The 18,769-nt window shown below is 44.9% G+C and overlaps 1 protein-coding gene across 2 annotated transcripts in view; it reads left to right on the top strand.

Moving 5' to 3' along the window:
- The window catches only part of GNG12 (G protein subunit gamma 12), a 132,686-nt gene that overhangs the window by 107,766 nt on the left and 6,151 nt on the right, over positions 1-18,769 (top strand). The gene's annotated exons all lie outside the window — the stretch shown is intronic.

Raw genomic sequence — 18,769 nt, 5'->3', positions numbered from 1 at the left:
GTCATTTCCTGCCAAGACCATCCATGTAACTCATAATAAATCAGGACATATTTATTCTTTGTGTAAGGCATAGGGAAGATATAAAGGACTATATAATTATAATATGAGGTGCCCACCATCAGATAGAGGATTCAACTTAAAGACTCTCATGGGTGAAGTAGATGCCAATATTTATAAAAAGTCTGCTGACTGTTGTTTTAAAAAGCCAATGTCTGAGATCCATGGTCTGGTCACTTACTGATATAACAAAAGGAGCAGAATATTTCAAATAGGTCTGGCCCAGGAAACCTGGGTCTGAAAACAGCCATGGAAATTCTTGTGGGGGTATTATAGACAGGAATCCTCCCACTCCATTCCATTTCTTGCTCTTATTTTGTGATATTCTTAAATTTAAGTGAGAAAACTTAGCAAGTTGTTTAAAGTAACATGAGTCTTCAAACTGGTGTCATCTTTTGATTCGTTATAAGTGGTGCTCTGTCATGTTTTGTTGGACTCAACCACATTTGTTAAAAGTTCTATACCTCTTTAAAGAAAAATTTTAATGAATTTGAATCTGTTTTTCTGAGAAATTTTATGTCACTCCTTAAGACGAACTGGAGACATTCTGAAAAACAAAACTCAGTGAACTAAAATGTAAGCGTACTGTATGGGTGCCATGTTATTTAAATTGTATTGATGTTGCTGATTGGGTTTGCACTTTGAATGACTTGGCTTTGATTTCTGTCCCATGTTTTCTCTCAAGTAACATTTTTAAAAGAAACTGTTAATCAAGTTTGCTTTTAGAGAGAGAGAGTTCTAATCAGTTTAAATAAAAACTGAGTTAGACCTGTCAGAAGTTGACTTAGGAACATCTTGTATCATCAGTCCTTTCCCCTTTGAAAATACGTAAACGTTTAGATACTGTGAGTCTCATAACAAGTACTTTAACCATGAGGGCCAGCACAAAATATTTCTCTTGTTGGTCACCCCAGGAATTCCACAGATTTTGACCTTGTTCAAAGTCCAGGCACATTTGATAGACATGTTTCCTCAAGTCCAGACATGTTTAAAAGGTGGTGAGGGCATGTTTCCTTGGAAGATGAGGGAAGAAAGAGAATTATCTTATTGTGCATTTTTTGGCATGTCCGAGTTATGAGTACCTGCACCACAATGCTGGGCCGTTCCTTTGTCATGGGTACCTCTGTGTCTGTGGACCAGAGCCTGAGCATTCTTTGAAATGGGCAGAGGGCCCAGATTGTGGCTTTTTAAATCATGGCCACGCTCCCTCAAAAGGCAACTGCTTCCTTTACACTGTGGACCTTGGACATACTTGTTAGATCATGATCTAAAGAAGGAAATTATAGATAATAATTAACATATCTTCTATTCCTTTATGACAAATATCAACTGATGATGTTAATAATTATTGTATAATATGACGTGTTTAGGACTATAATTTTTATTTTTAATTTTTTTTAATTTTTAAAAATGTATAAAGTAGAATGAACCTCATGCACCTTAACTGTTTTAGTGACCCTGCTGCAGCAGTTAACAAGTAACTCACAGCCAGTCTTTCTTCATCCACATCCCCACTCACTCTGTATTCTTATCACTGTAGATGTATTTTGCCTGTTCTCAAACTTTATATAAATGGAATTGGGCTGGGTGCAGTGGCTGACACCTGTAATCCCAGCACTTTAGGAGGCCGAGGCAGGTGGATCAGTTGAGCTCAGGAGTTCAAGACCAGCCTGGCGAACATGGGGAAACCCCGTCTCTACTAAAAATACAAAAATTAGCTGGGCATGATGGTGGGCACCTGTAATCCCAGCTGCTCAAGAGGCTGAGGCAGGAGAATCGCCTGAAGCCAGGAGGCAGAGGTTGCAGTGAGATGAGATTGTACCACTGCACTCCATCCTGGGCGACAGAGTGAGACTCTGTCTCAAATGAATGAAGGAATGGAATTGACAGTACATGCTCTTCTGTAACTGGCTTTTTTGTTCAATATAATGTCCGAGAGAGTCACCTGTGTTGTATCAGCAGTTCATTCCTTCCTGCTTTTCCACCACTCTGTCCTCCAGGTCTGGCTTCTCAGCTCCTCTTTTGACCAGTTTCTGAACACAGTCCTGAGCTCACCCCCTTCCGCCCTCCCAGTGACCCTCCTCTGTGCACATCTTCACTCCCCCTAGTTTCTCAACACTCCTCCTCTGTTTTGGAAATGATCCAATGCCAACCATTTCTCAAACAACCCTCCTGCCCCTGAAAGTTTCTGTACAGTTCCAACTTGACTGCACTGTCAAATTTTTCTAAGCATTCCCATATAGTACTGCCTGCATCCCTGAATTAATAGTTCTGTATTCAGCTCCTTCTCATTTGACCTCCGTCCCCTTCACGCTGTGGAAACTACTCCGCAGTCCCCAGTAACTCCCAGTCATCAGTAAACTGTTCTTGCCCTCTCCTTCCTTTTACCCCTGTAAAGTGACTAATAACTCCTCCCCCTGGTTTTGTGAATAACAACTACTAGGTGGTTTTTTTTCTTCTTCTTCTTAATCATAAAAGTATCTCATGTGGTTAAAGAGCATAGAATCTGGAGCCAGGCTGCCAGGATTAGAGTGCTGCCTCCTCCATTAACCTTCTCTCTGACCTTGGCTGTGTTCTAAGTGTCTGCCTCCTTGAGTTCCCTTAATTCTAAACTAGGAAGAACAATAGGAATAACCTCATAGCAATGTTTTGAAAATTAAGTTAATATCTGTAAAGCCCTTAGAACAATGCTTGGCAAGTCTAAGTGCTATATAAGTATTAACTATTCCAAAAAATGAAAAGCTCACAACCAGCAGAGTGCATTGAAAACAACACGAAAAATCCCCTAAAATTCGTACAGCCTAGTAATAGCTAAATGTTGAAGTACATTTTTCTACTCTGTTTTCTGGGTATATATGTTTTTAACTAAACTTATTTATACAGCATTAACTTGCCCTTCCTCCCTAACACTGCCTCTCTCTCCTGCCTTTTGTGAGGTTGTTGCCCTGCCCAGGGTGGCTTCCCCAGCCCGTCTCTGCTCCTTTGAAACTGCCCTGCTATCCCTATCCAAGTGAGAAAGTCCAAAGCCATCCTCGGCTCTTTTCTTCATAAGTCCCTCAGAAATCAACAGCCATCTCTGGACTGTCACTCCCATTCTACAAGAAGCCTTGTTCATTCTTACATTTCGCAGCTCTCACATCTAGCTTAAATTTTTTTTTTTTTTTTTTTGCATTTTAATTGCTTCCATCTGTTTGAAATCTCATGCGCTAACTCCTAATAATAATGATGTTTGATAGATGAACACTGGGTGGTTTCTATGTGCCGGATGTTTTCTGTATCATTTAACCATTATAGTCCTGTGAGATAGGCACTATTGTTATGCTATTTTACAGATAGAGAATCCGGGGCTTCAGGGAGAGTGATTTGTTCAATATTATACAACATTAAGTGGCAGAATCCGGATTGAACCCAATTCCATCTGACCCCAGTCCCTGACCATGTTGCCTGCTCCTGAACCTTGTATGGAAGTAGTTTACCTGGTCTTTCACTGTCTCCCATTTCCGTTCCACCCTGCATGGGAGGTTGCTCGCTCATTTTCCCCACCGTGTTCCTGTATGGCTGCCATTTTTTGCTTAGAAGCCTTTGATGGCTCCTATTCTATATGAGAAAGTCAACTTTAATCTGCCCTCTACTGCTCAGTAACCATTTGAAATTCTTCCCGCCCCCACTTGACAAGTTCCTGCCCTTCAAGGCTTGACCCATTTAAGACCTCTCTCCTCCGTCTGTCTTCTGGCTGCTCAAGTCCTCACTGACCATCCTTTCTCTAAGCGCCTAATGCTTGCCTTTGGCATGTTTTACTGACCCACTTACATTCCTTATTTATGTGCAGGGCTCAGTCCATCATGCTGGAGTGGTAAGCCCTTTAACCGCCAGCCCAGTCGCCCACATTCATTGTTTGTTGGTGAAGCCCAGCCCCAGCTGGCGACTGCAAATGTCAGCGAGCTGCACACACTCTTCTCTGTCCTTTCTCAGCCTTTTTCTCTCCTCAATCCATTTCTGCTTCCCCTTCAAGAAGCTGACACAACTCAGCGCAGAGGAGTGGCTCCCTGGGAATTTCTCTTATTCTAAAATAGATGCAGCAGCATGTGCCTGTTGCCTCATTTTTAACTCCCCCATTAGGTGGATAGGTGTTTCTGTTTCTTTTTTTTTTTTTTTTAAAGTACATCCTAAGAAAGTGGATGAGCTCCTATTTATTTAGCAATATTCAAAAGCATGCCCTCTTCTTAATGTGGGTCAGATGCTAGGCCTTTAAGACTAGAATCATAAGTATCTGTGTTGTTGTTCTTTCTCTGTTCTGCTTTGTCAGCCCACCAGGAACTGGGGGTAGATTCACTGGACTGTGGGTAATATCCAGGGTAAAGGATTCCGTTTTGGACACTTGCTCCAGCCCTGCCCAGCCAAGGGAGCAGGCAGAGGGTCAAAGGCAGTTCCTCCAGAAACACTGATGGGACAGATTCCCAGTTGGTCACATAGATACAAAGGAAGTTACAAGTTGTCTGGAAAGGGCCACAGACCACCATCACAGATAAGAGGTGCAGTCCTCAACCAGGGAATTTGGAATATTCTGCCTCCTTTCTTGGACAGATTGATATTACGTCCCTTGCCAGGAATAACCTCCTTAAGATGTGGGATCTGTCTGTATATCCTCCACTCTCAGCTTAGTCCTAGGATAATGCTAAGAATAAGGATCAATCTTGGTTTAAATAGACTGATACTAATTTACTTGATAGTTGGATCTTCCTTCTGGTGAAAAGCCCTAGTTTAGAAATTGCCTCCTTTAAGTGGGGTGGTTCTTAAGCTTTAGGGAGCATAAAAATCACTCATGAGGATTGTTAAAACACAGACTGTGGCCGGACGCAGTGGCTCATGCTTGTAATCCTAGCACTCTGGGAGGCCAAGGCAGGTAGATCACGAGGTCAGGGGATCCAGACCATCCTGGTGAAACCCCATGTCTACTAAAATGCAAAAACTTAGCTGGGTGTGGTGGTGCACACCTGTAATCCCAGCTGCTCGGGAGGCTGAGGCAGGGGAATCGCTTGAACCTGGGAGATAAACGTTGCAGTGAGCCGAGATTGCACCATTGCCCTCCAGCCTGGCGGAAAGAGCTAGACTCTGTCTCCAAAAACAAACAAACAAAACCACAGACTGACAGGGCCCACTCCCAGAGTTTCTGATTCCGTAGATCTGGGATGGGGTTTGTGGATTTGCAGTTCTAAGGGGGCTCCCAGACAATGCTCACACTGGTGGCTGGTATGACCGCATTGAGAGCCACAGCTGTAGCAGAGTTCCTCACTGGAGTCACTCCACTCTGGGGCTCCTTCTCTCATACTTGCCAGCACCTTGGGGTACTACAAACTGTGTCCTGGATATCTTCTTATGTTTTTTGGAAATATTCTCTCACTTCATATAGTATTGTTTGGCCCTAAAAGCAATGAGTTCTTTTAGGGCAGGAATTGTTTTCTTCTGCTTCCCTGATCATTCCCACTTCCTCTCTCCAGGCTCAGAAACTTTCTGAGGGATGCGGGAGGCCTGCAGCGTGGAATGATGACTAGGAGCATGAGGCTTCTTGTTAGCCCTGGCACTTATTCACTAGGTATCCCTGAGAGCTTCACTGGGAAAATGCGTTCATAATGCTAACTTTACCACGGTTTTAAGAATACATTGTTAATCAAAATATAAAGACAGGGTTTGGAGCAATATGTATAACACGCCCCCATGTATTTTTAAAGACAGATATAAGCATAATCATGTCTGTATATGCATGGGATGTCAGAAGGAAACATGAAAAGCTGATAACAGTTATTACCTAGGAAAGCCAGTAGTAGTACCAGGAGACCTAGCTTTTGTTGTATAACCTTTTAGACTGTTTAAGTTTTTTGCTAAATGTGCGAATTCCTTTAAAATTGGAAAACTAGTTAATGAATAATAATAATGCCTTTATCAGGGATGTTGTGAAGAGTAAATAAAATAACTTTACCTAAAGCCCTTAACACAGTGCCCGGCACAGAAAAAGCACTCCAAATGTTAGCTTTTGTTTTCAGTATTAAATAGTTGCTGAATTTATCCATGCATTTATTCATTTATGGATAGGCACATGGGATATCTGGCTCTCCTAAGCTCGCCGTGCAGATGGAAGCAAATCTTTTCTCAACCAGTCTTGCTACACTAGGTAGAGAGTAAAACTTGTTTGCAAACGTCATTCTTAGTGTTGACTATAAACACACATCTGTGTTGCTGGATTCTGGCCCAGGAGAGGACAGAAGGGGCTAAGTTCCACTCCTTCGTGGGTCCCCATCCGAGGGCTACTTACTCCCCATGGGCCCACTTCACCAGCTGCAAACTTATTTGAGGCACAAGATGAGGATGCATGGCACCATGGCTCTTGGAATCTTGGTGCCACACAAGTGGCCATCTCGTGCTGAGGGTGAAAGTTCAGAGCACCAGCAACTGGCCCTAATCAAGTGCATGGAAGTGTCCGGAGGTCCTCCCAGGCTTCTCAGAGCTGTGCAGGCCACCAAGTAGGTGAGCCATCTATGGGCTCAAGACGGTCAGTATTTCACAGGATACCTGTGGGAAGGAGCAGCAAGGTGTATCCTGTTTCTAAGAAAACAAACGCTGGGCACACAAACACCTGGGGTGCGAGGCTCACACTGGCTGATGTGTTGGTTGCTACATCACATGTCTTAATCTAATCCAGGTATTTATGGAGGCCTCATTCTCCACATTAGTCAATATGAGAGAGAAGATGTCATGGGATAACTCATCTGCCTGATTAGGGCATGGCTTTGAAGTCAGATATCTGGGTTGAAATCCCCTTTCTGTCATGGAATAGCTGTATGCTCTTGGATAAATTATGTAACCGTCTTGAGCTTTTGGTCTCAGTAGGTATGATAAATCCAGACTCATTCCTGTAGTTGCAGAAAATATCAAATGAACCAATATCTGCATAGAGTACTTGACACAGTAGCTGGCACATAGTAATGAGTAAGTGTAGTTGCTGTATTACTACTGAGCTAACAGTGGGAAGACAATATTCACCCACAGTAACCACTAAGTAACATACAATGAAGCATTGAAATAAATGGTGTTATAGACCTTTTTGAGAGCTTGATGGTAGCTCTCAGTCCTCTCCTCTGGAAAACAAAAAGCAAAATGTAGGCACACACACCGAATTTTGCACACAGTTTTAGGGCATTAGTGCGCAACTCCCCCTGCCTACCTTTTGCATGCATGCACCACCCCCAGGAGTCTGTGGAGAGACAGACCTTCCTTGGAAGAGGTGATGTGAACTAAGGCCTACAAAAGGAGAATTTAAGTAGGTCAAGAGAAGAAGACAAAGAACTTGAGTGGAGGCTTGCAGGCGAGAATTGTAGACACAGCCCATGAAGCCAGGAAATGGGGTGACACTCCCCTGACACTATGACAGTGTGGCAGTAGAGGTTCTGCACTGGGCCTTTGGAATCAGCCTGCCTGGTCTCAAATCCCGGCCAAGCAGCTTGCTAGCTGTTTGACACGAGACACCTATTTACCTCTCTGTGCCTCAGTTTCTTCATTTGTAAAATGGGCATGAAAATAGAGCCTACCTCACAGGGCCATTTGAGGATTCAGTAGGGTAATGTATTGGCATTGATTGGCATATAGTAAACTCCGGGTAGAAATTAGGTGCTTTTATGATTAGGATTTTTATTATGATGGCAAAAACATTAGAGAGGAGCTCAAGGATAAAGTCAAGCCCTTTGGACTTTTCCTGGGGGGTCCTGGAAAAGCCAAAGAGGGCCAGGCTGAAAGGGGTACTATATCTGAGCATAGTGGTCAGGGTCGATCAGATTGGACAAGGATGAGGCCGGGAGTGCTGTTACAGGGCTCACGCAGTAGCCCTGACCTGAGCTGCAGAGAGCCAAGACTCAGGTAAAAGAGAAGACGAAAGAATGTAGGAAATTAAAATGGGGGTGGGGGATGTCAAGATGTAGAATTCAAGAGAATTTTCAGAGTCCAGAGTCTCAGGTCACAATGTCTAATAAGGCAGCCACTATCATGACCAAATTGAAATGTGCTGTAAATATAAAATACATATCAGGTCTCACAGGTTTAGTACAAAAAACATTTCAATCATGTTTACAATGATTACATGTCAGGTTTTTTTTCATATTGGGTGAAATAAAATAAAATTCATTTCACAGTTTGGTTTTGTTTTTTTGTTTTGTTTTGTTTTGTTTTTGAGACAGAGTCTTGTTTTGTCACCAGGCGCCAGGCTGGAGTGCAGTGGCATGATCTCGGCTCACTGCAATCTCCATCTCCCGGGTTCAAGCAATTCTCCTGCCTCAGCCTCCCGAGTAGCTGGGACTACATTTCACGTTTTTTTTTTAATGCGGCTATTAAAACATTTTAAATCACATAGGTGGGTCGCCTTTTTATGAGAACAGAGATGGCCTGAGGAGTTAGAAGGAGGGCAGAAGCAAAAGGAGGTCTCTGCGATGAGGGAGGACAGTGGTGCGTTCTTGGGTTCTACCTGTGTTGTGTTGGAAGCAACTGGGAAGCATTCAAGCATAAAATTAAATAGGCTGTCATTTACACATTGGAATTCAGGTGAAGGGTCGAGGCTGTATGTGAAGTGAGTTGGTCATAGCTGACGTCATAGGGTGGAGAGAGCATCATCTGCCTTTCCTGAGGACCAGTACATGTCAGGCACGTGCTGAGTAACTTGTATGTGCTCTCTCAGTTCATCCTGGTAACAACTCTTTGAGGTAAGTACTATTGTTATTCCTTCCCATTTTCCAAATGAGCAAATGAGGCCCAGAGAAGTAAAGCAACTTGGGGTAGTAAGTGATGAGCCAGTATTTGAATTTATCTGGCTATAAAAGCCCATGTTCACTCTGCTAGAGTTCCAGCCCCTGAGAATACCTAATCAGAAGGTGCGAGAGCTGTACCCAAGGAATACCACTGGATAGGGCAAGAACAGGAGACTCTAGCATCACTGAAGCCAGGGAGGAGACGCTTTCCGGAAAGCGATGGCTGTTAGGAAAACAAATTTAGGCTTTTGTAACAAAAAAGTATGTTACATGGCAGGAAAAATTTAAAGCTGAAGAACACTTAATCCTAAGGTCATTAAAAGGAGTTAGAATTTTTAAGAGTTTATTCAGAGCTTTGAAACGTTAAGCACAGAAAAAAGTAGTGTCTTTTCTTCTTGTTTTGTTTTGTTTTGTTTTGTTTTGTTTTGTTTTGAGACAGAGTCTCACTCTGTCTCCCAGACCAGAGTGCAGTGGTGCGATCTCGGCTCACTGCAACTTCCGCCTCCCAGGTTCAAGGGATCCTCCTGCCTCGGCCTCCCAAGTAGCTGGGACTACAGGCATGCATCACCACACCCAGCTCATTTTTCTATTTTTAGTAGAGATGGGATTTGGCCATGTTGGGCAGACTGGTCTTAAACTCCTGACCTCAAGTGATCTGCCTGCCTCATCCTCCCAAAGTGCTAGGATTACAGGCATGAGCCACCACACCCGGCCGAGTAGTGTACTTTTAAATTGACATGTTTTAATCCCCAGGCAGAAGTAAACATGGGTGGGATCAAGAGGCAGAGACTCTGATCATACTATAGCTGTTTCTTGAGAGGAGCCATATCGGAATCATCTAGGAGGCCTTTGAATACAGATCTGTGGGCCGTTCCCAGGTCCTACTGAATCAGGTTTTCTTAAACAAGTTCCTCAGGTGTTCTAGACACACAGTGAAGTGAGGAACTTGCTGCCCAGGCTCTGCAGCTCACTCTCCTCTAGATTTATTGCTGAAGATTGGCTCATTCTCATGGATCCTTGCCAGCTTCTCTCGGGCACAGGAGAATCGTCTCGTGTCTTTAGCAATAGCCCTATCTAGAATCTGGGGCAATCGTTCTTATAAATAAGAACAATCGATTCTCCTTCACTTAGGTCTTCTGGCAAAGCCACTTAGCACCACACTTCCGGGGACCACCTGTCTGAATGACATTGCTATGGGGACCACCTGTCTGAATGAGCAGCAGCCCCTGAATGGAGACCATGTCTTCTTTATTCAGTGATTCTGGCTGATCCTTGCCTCTCTTTTCTCCCATCCCCTTCCTTGGATTCTTGCTCTTCAGAGGCAAGCAGCAAAGGGTGGTAAGAAAGACGATAATCTTGAAAGTCAGGTAGCTCTGAGTCCCAACTCTGCCATGTAAAGCTGTGTGATCTTGGGCAAGAATTTTTTTAACCTCCCTCTGCTTCATCTGTCCAACAGAAATGATAGAAGGATTCATCTCTTAGAGATGTTGAGAGACTTAAATGCAGTGACGCGTGGAATTTACTTACCTAGCACAGACTCAGCACTCAGTGAATGGTGGTCATTGTCAAAATTAATCATTATGACTTATTATCTTTATTATTATTATTCCGAGACATGTACCCTGGATGGCGGGTAAAATCAATTAATGAAAGACACCAGATAGGAACCTCAAAAGGATTTCCAAATCTGAAAGCCTGCTGCTGTTACAGAATGTTCTCTGTTGAGGTTTTCAGAGGGCTGTTTTCTCATTCTTTCTCATTCTGCTGATTCTGAACCTATGTTAACTTCTCTTTGAAAAGCCCTGGACACTCTGTTTCCCACCCCAAACCACATTTCCCACCTCTCTATGTGGCCCCTCCTCATCTCTCCCCCTCCTTTGCTCCCTGTAAGTAAGCAACATGTTCTCTTTTGCTCTCTGCTCTCAAAGCTGTGCAGGACCAGGGCAGCGCTTGCAGCTGGCCACAGGTTCAAGCGCCCTGGCCTAATGACCTGCAACTTTGGGAAGAAGGAGAAAGAATTTTGTGTCTTAACTTCTTCCTCTCTTCAAGTCTTAAGAGTTTGGGATGTCCAGCAATGATGGTGTCATAGTAATCCAAATAATAGCTAATATTTATAAGTTATTCGCAGTTTACAAAGCAAGAGATCAACAATTGTGGGTCAGCCAAGGTTCAGTTACAGCAAACAGAAGGTGCTCTTGGCAGAGTTCCAGAATGAGCTTCAATACAGAGAATTGAGGTGCTTGCATAATCATTGGAAGGGCTGGAGGAGCAGGCTCATGATACTGTCCCCAGGAACAACTCCCAGACACCACTGCAGAAGTGGCCACAGGTGCCTGGTGGGGAGTAGAGAGTCAAGAGGCTGCTGCAGCCATGCAGCTTCTCAGTCCTGTGTTGCTAGTGGCTGGACACTGTGATGCCTCCACTTCCCCTAAGAGCAGCTTGCCCACCCTGCTTGTCAGCAGAAATAAGCCAAGCCGCAAGAAACTGGTCTCCTCACTTGTAACGGCCCGATCTCTCCTAAACGCATTGAATTGGCAGAGAGTGCATCATCTGGATCCCTGGCATCAAGAGAACCGGGGTGTGCTAGTATGCTAGGAATGCCACAACAAACTGCCACAGGCCAGGGGGCTTCAACAACAGAAATGAATTCTCCCACGTTTCCGGAAGCTAGAAGTCTGAGATCAAGGCATTGACAACATTAGCTTCTTCCAAGGCCTTGCTCTTGGCTTTTAGTAATAGATGGTCATTTTCTCCCTCTGTGTTTGCATGGTCTTCCCTCTGTACCCGTCTATGTCCAGATTTCTCCTCCTCATAAGGATGCCAGTCATTTTGGATTAAGGTCCACTTATGACCTCATTTTAATTTGATTACCTGCTTAATGAACCTGTTTCTAAGTACCGAATTCCTGGGAGTTAGGACCTCAACATATAACTTTTGGGGGACACAGTTCAGCCCATCACACTGGAAGATGTAGTTTTCCACGTCCCAGCCCCGCAATCCAGTGAGGCATGCTAGGAGGAGGGTAGAGCTGCTGCCTGGCTCCAGTCCATTGAGGAATGCAAAATTCTGGGTGTACTTCACGTGTAAGAGGATGCAGGCTGAGCACGGTGGCTCACCCCTGTAATCCCAGCACTTTGGGAGGCTGAGGCGGGTGGATCGCTTGAGGTCAGGAGTTCAAGACATCCTGGCCAACATGGCGAAACCCTGTCTCTACTAAAAATACAAAGATTAGTCAGGCATGGTAGCACACACCTGTAATCCCAGCTACTTGGGAGGCTGAAGCAGAAGAATCGCTTGAGCCTGGGAGGTGGAGGTTGCAGCGAGCCGAGATCATGCCACTGCATTCCAGCCTGGGCAACAGAGCGAGACTCTCTCAAAAAAAAAAAAAAAAAAAAAAAAGGAAAAAAGGAATGCAGGTACTAAACACTCAGAAACTAAGTATCCTTCATAGTGATTATACTCACATACTTATTTTATCTGATGTTCTTTAATAGTCCTTTGAGACAGGAAAGTATTGTTATCCCCATTTTTCCCATGAGTAAACTGAGGCTTAAATGGATTACCAGTCCTCTCCCAAGGCCTTAGATCTGGGAAGTGGCAGGGCAAGAGTGAGCCCAGATGCCCCCGGCGAATCCTTGAATGTGTCCCTGGAACTAAATATCCAATCCTTGAATGTGTCCCTGGAACTAAATATCCAAGGCATAGTGTAAAGGCAGTGCCATAAGTTCAGATAGAGGGTCTGGCAAGTGCTTGAGGGGCAGCTGCTCAGATCCAGCCCAGTTATATAGGATTTTCTGATTTTTCCGGAAGTCTTCCTTTTAAAGTGAAGTCTCTCCATTTTTTAACTGTTGACATTCAATTTAAAGGTAAAACACACAATTGAGTTAGCACTGTGTGGGGCCCAACCAAACACATCTGCAGCCTGGATTGAGCCTGCAGGCTTTGATATAAATAAGAAGTGCTCGTGAAAATAGAAGAACTATTCTTAAGAACCTAACTGCATTACCTGCCTTCTCACTTAGGCCACATTAGAAAGCTCATGCCACCTGGTCACATAAGCTTGAAATTCTTCCGTTGCTTCCTAAGTCTTTCTCATTTTCCAGCAAGCACATGTTTTTTATCTTGTTAGTGAGCCTAGGGGCCCGGCATTTAGTAAACATTTGTATGTGTGAGGTGCGTTATGTGCAAGGGAAGGTGCTTCTGTTTCTCTCCTGACAACCCTGAGGTCAGCATTATAGTTCCTCTTTTTTACAGAAGAAGAGGCAGATAAAGAGCTAGAGGAAGGCATTTAAAGTTGAAGGCAAGGGGCCGGGCACCATGGCTCATGCCTGTAATCCCAGCACTTTGGGAGGCTGAGGCGGGTAGATCACCTGAGATCAGGAGTTCAAGACCAGCCTGGTCAACATGGTGAAACCCCATCTCTATTACAAATACAAAAATTAGCCAGGTGTTATGGTGGGCACCTGTAATCTCAGCTACTTGCAGGGCTGAGGCAGGAGAATTGCTTGAACCCAGGAGGAGGAGGTTGCAGCGAGCCAAGATTGCGCCATTGCACTCCACAAAGCGAAACGCCATCTCAGAAAAAAAAAAAAAAAAAAAAAAGTAAGTTGAAGGCAACACCAGGGAGTAAGTGGAAGCCAGTGGCTTTTTTTTTTTTTTTTCTTTTAACCTGCTCTTTTATTACAGCCACAGGGGTGTTTGCTCATGAAAGTTGGCTTCACTCCATGGATTCAATTACTGGCCAGGCTGTAAATGACTCAGGATTCACACCCTGGGGCTTCCTGGTGCCTTCCTCCCAGAGTGGGCTCTGTGACACTCTTTCCATCCCCACCCTGCTCTCCCTGCTTCAGGCCCCTCTTGACAAATATGAAAATACCCGTATTTCCCTAATGGACCATCATGTTCCCCGGAATTTCTAGGAACCTGAGAATTCCGATGAACCACAGCATTAAAACCAAGTGAAATATTTGAATAGCTAAATACATGTGTTTATTCAAATCTGTTACCCATATGCAAAATTGAAAGCAAGGCTGCAGAAGTGATAGTCAGAGTGTTATCAGACTGGCAGTCTGCACAGGCATGCACAGGCCTTGGCCCTTCTGGGTGGGATAGAATACTTGGTGGCTCAGGATCTCCAGATGCTAACTAACTTCAGTCCTTGTCTAAGAGTGAGAACATTCTTGCTTAGCTTGTATACAGGAGAAAGGAGGTATTACACAAACACGAGGCAGTCAGCAAGCCCCCTTCTTTAGGTCACAGTGTGTCAGTCACCCCTGATTAAGAACCACATGGTGGTTGAACATGGTGGCTCATGCCTGTAATCCCAGCAATTTGGGAGGCCGAGGTGGGTTGATCACCTGAGGTCAGGAGTGTGAGACCAGCCTGGTCAACATGGTGAAATCCCATCTCTACTACAAATACAAAAATGAGCTGGGCGTTGCGGCGGGTGCCTGACTCCATCTCAAAAAAAAAAAAGAAAAGAAACACATGGTGGAACATTCAGTGATGCCCTAAGTGTTTATGAATCAAACTAATTGGAATTAATCCTTTCCTTGGTACAGTGAGAAAGGTGGCTTCTGGAGTAAAGAGGCTTATGAGCTGGATTAACTTTTTTTTTTTTTTTTTTTTTTAAGATGGGTTCTCACCCTGTTGCCCAGGCTGGGGTACAATGGTACAATCAAGGCTCACTGCAGCCTCAACCACCTGGGCTCAAGCTATTCTCCCAGTTCAGCCTCCTGAGTAGCTAGGACTACAGACATGTGCCACCACTCCTTTTGTTATTATTTGTAGAGACGAGTTTTCACACTGTTACCCAGGCTGGTCTCAAACTCCTTGACTCAAGCATTCCTTCTGCCTCAGCCTCCCAAAGAGCTAGGATTACAGGTGTGAGCGTCGTGCCCAGCCTGGATTAATTTCTGAAGCAAGATGTTCTAACTTTGATTGCCTCATCTACTAATACACCATTCAGGATTATAGTGAGGCTTCATGGAATAATGCATATGTAAGCAACATGTGTGCTCACAGGTTCCATGCAGATATCAGGTACTGTTTGCCTTGGAAGCTATTCTTGGTGTAAGAATAAAGCAAGCTTTTTATCTACCTAGTAAAACAAACAAACAGCCACACTTCCTCACCACTGAGGGAAGACCAAAGAAAACCCTCCAAAGGCACGGAGATATTTGGAGATGTTTGTTTCCCCAGACTTTCTGTCTTGACCTGCACAGCCCAGCTGTTGAGGCGGCGCAGAGCCCCTGCAAGTTCTGAAGTCCTTAGCTAGACCTCCAGTTCCTGTAAACACCTCTGCCTCTCAGGGATCACGCAGTGGCCCGTTTTGTGCAGACGTGTGGCAACTCAGCAGACCAGAGGCTCCTTAACTTGAAACAGTGTAATCTTGATCTGCTCTCTCCATAGGAAGAATGTTACCATCAGAGATTCTCTTCTTTTCCAGTGGCCCGGTATACAGCTTTTTCTCAGAATGACCATGAAGGAATTCAGGAAATGCCACCCAAAGTATAACACTTTGGTGTGCTGATTACTTTGAACCGAGGGCACTTGGGGAACAGCAGATGTAGGCAGAGGCATTCTCTGAGTTCCCCTTATCAGCCTAAAGACAGATCCTCCAAAAGGAACTCAGTTTTCAAGAATCTTCTCCCGGAAGTCTTATCAACAGGGAAAGATTAACTTGGATCCCAAGAGGGGATACTGGAGGTGACACCACATCCAGGCAGACGGTCACCTCTTCTTCTCAGGGCTGCTGTGGGACAGCTTGTATTAACTGAGAGACTGTGTGTGTACATGATGAAACCACCTTTATTCACCATATATTTCTTCCGCTCACCTCCTGTAACTCATGTTGCCACCACCCCCAGAAACCCTGAACCCCCATTCTTTTCCGTAGCTCAGGATCCTTTGTGAGCCTTCATCATCTGACCCCTTTGAGTCTCATGTTTTGTGGCACTCCTGTGCGTACATACATAATTAAATACGATTTACTTCCTGTCACTCTGTTTATGTGTCAGGTTCATTCGTAGCCCAGCCACAGAACCAAGAAAGGTAGAGGGAAGTCATTTTTTATTCCCTTACAATCACAATTACCCCCATTGAATCAACTTCCCAAAGTGATTTCTATACAGTACTCATAGAAAGTTGTTTGTGTTGAATAAATCTATGAAGGTATCAAAATTACCTATCTCCTAAACTTTAATTTATATTCTGGGTGAGGCTGTCCATATGTGTACCAGCAGATGGGAAAGGACTTTCAGAAGAGAAATTGCATTTGAGTTAGGAGCCTGAGAGGAGTAGCAGAGCAGGAGGAGGGGCTAGGCTATGCCTGAAGCAGAAGAAGGTGTCTGATGGCTTGTTTAATGTTGCCTCTGTGGGAGCGGGAGCTGTGTGTCTGTCCTACCCATTTATTCCCAACGTATTGTACCTAGTAGCAGTAGCACTCAATTATAAATGTGTTGCGTGGACTTTGTAGAACCTGGGACCAGCAGGAATACCCCATCGGGAGGGAGCAGGGAGCCTCTGAGTGACAAGGTTGGAGAAAGCTCTCCGAAGGAGCAGGTCAGAACATAGATACCAGAATGAGGGAAAGCTGCAAGAAGCCGGAGCTGGCAAGCATCATGAATTGCTGCCTGTTTTTAATCTTGACTATAATATAGTCAGGAAGTAAGAAAGACCTTCATGTACTAAATGCTGAGTGTCTCGCCAACTTTACGGGGACCTACCCAAGCATTTTATAAATATTAATAGAGTCTGACTGTGGACTGCTTGCCAGTGGCCATGCCGGGTGAGAGCAATTACTGGTCCAGTCCAGATATGTGTGAACTGTTCTGCAGTTACCAGAAAACTTGCTCAGGCCTTGGAAACTTTATGCCCCGAAGATTGGGAAGAAGACAATGCTTGACTTTATCCTCATGCAAAGGGAGCGTTTAGAAGGTCATCAGGGTGCAGCCTGGAAACCACAGGTCACTGAGAAAGGTTGTCATGTTGGCATTCAGGAGTCTGGGGGCCTCAGAAGCAGCACCAGCTAGAAGGGGAGCCCAGTTTGACTTGCTGCAGGGAACAAGGTATATATCCAACCTTCTGTGAGTCAGAGCCCTGCACACTGTTCAGCGTTTGGTTGCCCACATCCTCAGTTGCATTTCAGAGGCTCTGTTAGTAAGTGCTGGCCTAGGAGCACAGAAGGGGTTGGGCCAGGCCACTGGGTGTGAGCAGAATCAAAAGAAACCTTAGGCCTCTCCGTTGGGTGGGGCAGGGATGACAGGAATCTGAGGAAGACATAGCTACTCCAGGACTGTGTCGAAACGAACTTATCCACGGCTTAGCACAAGGCAAGGCCACCCTGCCCTGCCACACGCTTTATCCTCCCAGTTTCCTATACTGCTAGAGCTTCCTTATTCCTAGGGAAATCCTCTGATGGCTGCCACTAGTCTTTGCATTCTGCTCTGACACTAGGGCCGCAAATTTCCTAGGGACTCTAAAAAGCGCTGGTGCTCATAGCCCCACCCAGACCCACTCAATCAAAACCTTTGGGGCTCATCGACCAGGTGCTGGGGAGGTACGCAACAGACAGGTAAACAGGGAATTGCAATTCACTGTGCTGTATGTGACCCCCGAGGATAAAAATACTAGCAGCTGCAGTTTATGGAATGCCTTGGTCCTACGGGAAACACTTGATGTGCAACAGCAAATTGAGTCCCCCCAAAAAATCCTTTGGAAAGTGAAGGTTGCTGATTAGGCGGATTTCAGAATTCTGCACACAGTTAAAAGCACCGTTTTATTTGTGCATTTGACCCAACACTTCCCCTAACTGCAGAGGCTACAAGCCCTAAGTCCTGGAACTCGGCCTTTGGGAATATTCGAAGTCTGGTTAAAACTCAGTGTGGGGCACCGTAGTGCCCACATGATGGATGCCCTGGAGTCTGTGGGTTGCTGGTGTTTTCTGCAGCCTTGTCGGGTCTCACCCTTTATGGTAGAATTGCATTATGCAGCTGCGGCTTCTCCAAAAGGTTGAGTCAGCCTGGGTTTGCTGCTGGCGCCATGGAGCCCTAAGACTTTGCTGAGCCCTCACATAGTGCTGGGGAGGCACACCTACTGTCCACCTGTTCTCATGAGTCATAAAACTGCCACACTGCTGCCAGGCCTGCCAGCCCTGCATTTTCCTCCAGTTGCCACCCGGCTGAGAATGAACTTAAGCCATATGTGTCAGGGTACCAGGCAGCACTTTTCCCCCAGCCTGTCTTCCTCTTGAAATGTGCTATCGGACAACCAGTTTGTAACTCAAGGGTCAGGATGTTCCCATTGCTTTACACCAGGTGGCTAAGGAGAGAGGGCAGCAGGGCAGCCTAGAGGCCAACAGCTCAGACCAGAGAAGAGAATCAATCCACAAACACATGATGGAGTAACAGGATTAGCACGGGGCCAGGTCACCATGATGAGACCAGGGAGAGGTCAAAGGAGGGAATAAAAATAAAGTTTCATTCACTATTGCAGACTGTAGGCTTCTCATGTGTCCCATTTGACATTTACTGTGGATCTGTCACCGAGAGTCTCCACTGAAAGGTTTCACTTTTTCATGAATAAAGACTTCCTTACGTGCTAGAACTTTTAAAACAATTTCACATCATGATAGTACCTAAAAGTAAGCACCCTTTATTCAAAGTTCTCTAGAGGAGCTCTCTTCTCATTTTCTGTCGCCAGGACTTCGATGAGCCTGAAAGTTGGGTGCAAGAACCCAAAATAAATAAAATCAAACCTTCTGTTAAAGTAGGTCGCAGTAATATTAAAGTGACATGTCATGTGCCTCCCATAGCAAATGCTCTCTCTGCCACGGGTCCTCCAACTACTACAAATGTTTATGAATTTGTTTCCTCTTCGGAAATCCTAGAAAAGTCTAGCTTTATGTCATATGTTGGGGTGCA

This window comes from Saimiri boliviensis, chromosome 11, assembly GCF_048565385.1.
Source record: "Saimiri boliviensis isolate mSaiBol1 chromosome 11, mSaiBol1.pri, whole genome shotgun sequence".
In the NCBI taxonomy this organism is placed as follows: domain Eukaryota; kingdom Metazoa; phylum Chordata; class Mammalia; order Primates; family Cebidae; genus Saimiri; species Saimiri boliviensis.
The sequence above is the reverse complement of the archived record's forward strand: the minus strand, read 5'-3'. Positions and strand labels throughout refer to the sequence as shown.